General features: G+C 43.0%; 1 long non-coding RNA gene across 1 annotated transcript; it reads left to right on the plus strand.

The window, feature by feature from the left end:
* The first annotated feature begins 1,161 nt into the window (after window positions 1-1,161).
* On the plus strand, window positions 1,162-4,945 carry LOC143418457 (uncharacterized). Its single transcript, XR_013098451.1, has 2 exons — window positions 1,162-1,266; window positions 3,563-4,945. It is a non-coding gene; the product is annotated as an uncharacterized LOC143418457 (long non-coding RNA).
* The last annotated feature ends 1,553 nt before the right edge of the window (window positions 4,946-6,498 follow it).

The raw sequence follows: 6,498 nt of genomic DNA on the forward strand, positions 1-6,498 counted from the left end.
AGGCCTATGCAGAACAGCAGTGGGGACAGAGCATCTCCTTGGTAGATCCCGCACTTGATGGTGACTTGTGCTATGGGCTTGGAGTTGGCCTCTAGTGTTGTACGCCACATCCCCATTGAGTTCCTGATGAAGGCTCTTAGGGTCCCATTGATCTTGTACAATTCTAGGCATTCCAGTATCCAGCTGTGGGGCATTGAGTCATAGGCCTTCTTGTAATCAATCCAGGCAGTGCACAGGTTGGTCAGTCTGGTCTTGCAGTCTCGGCTGATTGTTCTGTCTACCAGTAGCTGGTGTTTTGCGCCTCTGGTATTCTTGCCAATTCCTTTCTGTGTCCCGCTCATGTATTGACCCATGTGCCTGTTCATCTTAGCCGATATGATGCCTGACAGGAGCTTCCATGTAGTACTGAGGCAGGTTATTGGTCGGTAGTTGGAGGGGACCGGTCCCTTCTTGGGGTCCTTGGGGATCAGGACCGTCCGACCTTCGGTTAGCCATTCCGGGTGTCTCTCGTTAACTAGCAGCTGGTTCATTTGTGCTGCCAGATGCTCGTGGAGTGCAGTCAGCTTCTTTAGCCAGTAAGAAGATGGCTGAGTATCAAAATAATCCAGCACTCCTGCAAAGTCCCATATTTGAGCACACATTAAAAAAAAACATCAAATTACAAAAACCTTATTGTGCAAATATCACACATGTTACCCCAAAACTTTTTTAAAGAATATATATATGTGTTATGAAACATATTTGATATATGAAGCCACCATTTCATTATAAATATCCAGATTCTGGGCCTTCATGCAAAGATGGTGTGCAACTCACCCTCTCAGAATAAAATGCTGCAGCCTGAAGCCCTCGAACCAAAATGAACAGACAGCTGCTTTTTACTCTATTAAAACTAATGAGTGTGTCAGTGGTAGAAGATATGGCTCGGGTAAATAAGCATTTCCAGCGTACCAGTGCTGTACTATGGGTTTCATAGGTTTGGAAAAGGACGTTGTGTGGCTTAACATATGTACTGGTATTTATAGAGCACATTTCTAGTCCAACTGGCCACTGAAAGCACTTTAGACTTTAAGCCACACTTACCCATACGGGGCTTTATTCCATTCAGCACTTTATCTTACTTACACACATGGCCAGTCTAGGTTAATCACTAATGCTTATCTTTGGACTGTGTAAGGAGCCGGAGCAGAGAAAACCCATGCAGGCGGAGGAAGAACATACAAACTCCAGACAGAGAAGCTACCTGCGGTGTCTAACATCAACATGGTAACAGCACTTCCTGTTTCCTGGATAAAATGTGCACATGTTTGAGAGTGTGAACCACAGCCCACAGCAAACATGCTTACTGTACAGCTGGGTTTAGTTGGGGGTTAGTGGGTGTAAGATCATGTAACACAGCTTATAGTCAAAGAGAACTTTGTGGCATATTTTGGAGCATTGTTCTCCTGAAAAACTAATCTTTTGATACTTTTTAAAGTCAGTCAAAACTCCATTGTTTAACAAGGCTGACGTCGCAGGAATGTGGTTCACTTACTACCAACACTGTGCATCAAGGTAAACACAGGCTGCTAAATTTAAAATATGAATCGTGATTTACTTTGTTACCGATTTATTTTCTCACAACAGGAATGTGTAGATTCATAGTTTAGATTTGTTTAAGCCGCTTCGTGAACAAACTCTTGCTGTTTATCCTTTGACTTGTTCGGCATGTTTCCTCTCATAACATTACAGGCTTCTGAATAAACTGACTGAACTCACTGGGCCATCTGTTGCTCACACACACATATACATATGAAGATCCAATTCACGTCTACTGTTTTTGTCATTACATCATCACCCAGAGTCCTGAACAGCTGGTTCCCACATGGGAAATATTGACTGAGCATAATCCCGACCATCTTTTTCTGGACAGCTGGTGAGCAGAGAGTCAGCTCTCACAGAACTGCTCTGCAGACTCTTCCACTCAGTGTGCAGGGGATGAGCAGTGGTTTTAAATGCTTAAATGGACTGGTACTTATATAGCACTACTCTCCCGGAGTGCTCAAAGCGCTGTCTCTCTCCTCGATTTGAGCACTTGAAGCATCGACTTGACTACAAGTCTCAATAACCTCTCTCTCACACACACAGTGCTTTTACATATATATATAGTCATATTAGTAAGCAGCCCCCCTCCTGTGGTACCACCTGAACCACATGTCCTGTTTCAAACCACATTTTTAGGCATCTGTTTTCTGATCCTTAAAACAACAATGATCCAGGCTCACATGCAGTAGAATAAGTTACTTGAGTTGCAAGTGTCATCATGTAGATATGTGAAGGTTCTCAGTGATCCAGCTCATCGTAGTCTGAGGAGCTTTGAAAGAAAAGCATCAGGACTTCTTTAAGTTTCTTGAAAACGTTTCATCCAAGAAGCTTCTTCATTTCTAAGGTCAAATGGAGGAGAGTCCCAGATTTTTTTAACCCTTATAGGAGTGTCCCCCAAGGGGGTCATGGACCCCCTGTTGATCCTCACACGAGCCTAATTTATTACCTAATCACACGAGCCAAGGTGTGAAAATGGGTGTAGGTCACAATCAGCCAAGGTTTCGTGTGAACCCATAATTAAACCTAGCCCCACCCTATCACGTGATTGCCTGAGGTCAAATGGCCCAGGATGTGAGTGGGCGTTAAAGCTCCGCCCTCTGTTCAAGGATGGTTGTTCACAGTGGACATAGGCTGTATCCCGATTCAGGGTCTGCAGCCTTAAAGGCTGCATTTTAAGGCCGACTACGTCACAGCGACACGACAAAGGCTGTCCCAATACAAAGGCTGCTCGAAATGCGTCCTTCATTTCCCTGAATTTTAAGGATGTGGCAGTGTAGACTTCATGGCCCAACATATCCCAGAATGCATAGTAAACTTTTAACAGTAAGTACTGAATATGATGTCAGTTATTTATGTGCGAATGTTTAATAACGAAGAACATTAAAACATTAATGTTGGCCACATGTCGGCAAAGTTATGTGACATTAGTGATGTGTACGACTAACTTAGTTTTAAAGCCTTTACTTTAAAATATATATATATAGTCGACCTTAATCTGACAGAGATTGTGATGATTTTGTGGATAATTAAAGTCAGTCATATATCCACAAACACAACAAGCTGAAAGTCAGTGATGCTGCTCGGTTTGCAGTCCTGAACATCACGACACAAGCAGGATTCACTGCACTGTTAATGTGAGATATGTTATATTGCTGCCTCTGTTCGGTGGTGTCGAGCCAAACGCACTTTAACGTGTGTTTGAACGAGCTGACGGTTCACTCGTTAAGCTGAAAGAAAGATGCTTTAATCACAGCAGTCACACATGTGTCCACTGCACCATCTGGAACTCTTCTTGTTTACACTCGTAATAACACAAACACTAAATCCTGCTTCTCTGTGCTGTTGTGTAGCAGTGTGTACACCTGAGACTGTCACCTGTCTGTCTGTCCTGCACTCTCTCTCTGTTTCTTTCTCTCTGATTGTGGAATAAAAGTATGAACATGTGTTTATAAGTTACACTTGTGTTTGAATCCTGCAGCTTATCACACATTTGATTTCCATGTGTGACGACTGCAAGTGTCCAGAGTGAGGACAGACTGAGGGAGCCACTGCTGCACATCATCTGTGAGGCTTTGCAGCCCTGATGATCCACCAGGACAAACTCAGCAGTGTGTGAGGAAGAGGAGGAGGAAGAGCCAGCAGCAGCTGACAGATGGAGAGAATAGACAGACTGTTCCCTGTTTGTGAAGGACTGCTAGGAAAGTTTAACATGACTGTCTGTGCTGAATCAGTCTTATTAGGTAATGTTCACATAATGTGATCATCCCAGTGTTTCCAGTGTGGGAGAAAGTACTCAGAGTACTCAGGGCCTTCAAGTTACACACTATGAAAGGCAGCAACAAGTTTAATGTTCAGAAACCTAAAGTCTGTATCAGCAGCAGAATGGAGCTAAAATAAATGTTGGTTTCAGTTCTATGAAGCTTTGAGTATTTTGGATCAGTAGCTGCTGTGTTTGTTGCATCATATTGCTGTAACTGTTTATATATGATCTATATGTAACGCGCGGCGACACTAAAGCGGTCGCGCCAGAATGTCACGCTAAAAAGAAAGATTCTTTAAAATACAAGGGGGAACAAGCGAGTCAGATACCACAGGCACAGAGAGGAAGCAGGTCGGATCAGAAACAGTTTATTACTGGGCCAGGGAGCACAAATAAAAACACCCTTAAAATGTACGTAATAAAATGTTGTCAATCTACTAAAACAATTCTAAAACCCGTAAAACTACCATTTTCTACATTCACTAAACAACAGTAGACAACAGTAGAGGCCCTGCTCACAAATGCAGGCAGAGGTAAACCTCTGCCCTGCTGCCAATCACAGCGTCGTCTCTTACTGTTGCCGTTCCATGAGGTCAGGACTGGGTCGCCGCGTCACGCTGGCCATCTCGCATTAACCTTCCAGTCTGGGGCCTCCCTCCTTCAGTGCTCAGCTAGCCTGTTTTTAAAAGGTCTTTACACAGCTGATAGGCCACCTCTGGACACACCCCTGCCTCAGCAGGTGGTCCCTATCAGCTAATTTGTCCCATGTGCAGCCAGTCCACAGTGGATAAAAACCATGTTACATAAAACACTAAAAACCATGCAATAGAAACAGAATAAAACCATGCAAATAAAACGACACTCATAAATAAACACTAAAAATCAGAATAAAAACAATATACAAGATAAATACAAATTTCCACTGTGTGACATATATGTTACATCATATTCTATAAGGATGTTATGTGTTTGTTTACTTCCTGCCCAGTTTGACCCATTTAGCAGACGTCAGCCTGTTTAAGGCTCTGATATCTATTCTGTATGACTTACAGCAGTTATGACATGGTCTGATTTTCTCACCCAATAAAGGAATATTTCATATATCAGTCTACTCTTCATTCTATCAGACACAGTTATCACAGCTCGTACATTTGCTTTTTACACATGTATGTAAGCACTGAGCCACATTTAGTAATGACAACAAATTAAACGAACAATATTTGTCTCTTATATATGATACATCTGTATACACACTGTCACAGATACTTGTCTTTGAGTGAAGATTTAAGGTGATAGGAAATATAAATAAATGCAACTTGAATCTTTACTGAGGCTCAGTATTTGACACAGAGTTCATGTTCACTGCTGTAATAACTAATAATGATTAATATAGTAACTTTAATATTGGCCATATTATATTTACATCACCACAGTGAGATGACTTTAGTCTCATGAACAACATCAGCTAATTGTTATTTACTAACTGATCTTAAAATGACTGTTCAGCACAGAAATGAAGCCCAACAATCATGTTTCACAGTCCTGTGGTCTCAGCCTCAGATACTCATCACATCACACAGAGCTCATGTAGAAACAAATGAACTAAATATGTTCTCCTTCATTTCTGTCAAACAAAGCTGTATGAAACGTTTCCAGCTGTTAGTATCATGGTTGCTAGGCAACCTGGGCGGCACGACGGAGGCCAGACCGTCACATTTCACGAGCCTACAAGCCTCGCACTTCCAGCCTCTTTGAGTGCGGCCCTTGAGGACCGGTAAGGCTGCAGACCCTGAATTGGGATACAGCCACTGATGCTCTTTGAAACCATCTGTCTTCTCTGTCCAAAATGTGAATGCTGGCATCCTCAAAGAGTGACCTTTGACCTTTAGATGCAGATGGACAGCTGAGGTGGGTCTTGCATATAGATGGCAGCATTTTTGTGTGTGTTTGTTTGTTATTGTCTGTCTGTGAAGAAACCCGATGCTGTGATCCTCGGGCTTTAATGTATCCAATTCTTCATCTAAGTGTTGACTTGTCTCCCTGCCCGTGAAACAGTAGCAACACTAGTGCAGCTGCAGTGTTTGTCATGGTTGCATTGCCTGCAGGGAATGTGCCAGGTATCTAGACCAGCCTGTTTGTGACACCTGATGGCTGGGTGTGGACCAACACGTTTACGTCAGTGCAGCTGCTCTTCCTGCTATGACTGTGTACACAGACAGCTGGCAGCAGGGAATACAAACCATAGAATGGGAGTGCTGGTGTACCAGTTTCTGTCATATGTACACAAGAAGTCATCTTGTGTGCTTGTGTTCAGCTAACAAAACCTCCAGATAAGCCAACGTGAATTTCATTTGAAATTCTGATTGAGTGGGCACAGCAGGTTTGATCAGGGATTTAAATGCCAGGGGCTGGGGGTTTGAATTTCATTTGAAATTCACGTTCACTTTGGGAAGTTGGAGCGCATGGAGGAAACCCACGCAGGCAAAGGAGGACATGCAAACTGCACACAGCAGATAACAAGGTTTGAACCAGGAAACGACCGGGTCCCTGTGCCAGCTACAAACCAAATCCATTATTTGATACCCAAGCAGCAGCTCACTTTATTTGTTCAATAAAGATGCCAAAGAAGGTGTGAGCAGCCTTGTAGGATAAGC

The sequence above is a fragment of the Maylandia zebra genome, linkage group LG4 (assembly GCF_041146795.1).
Source record: "Maylandia zebra isolate NMK-2024a linkage group LG4, Mzebra_GT3a, whole genome shotgun sequence".
NCBI classification, from domain to species: domain Eukaryota; kingdom Metazoa; phylum Chordata; class Actinopteri; order Cichliformes; family Cichlidae; genus Maylandia; species Maylandia zebra.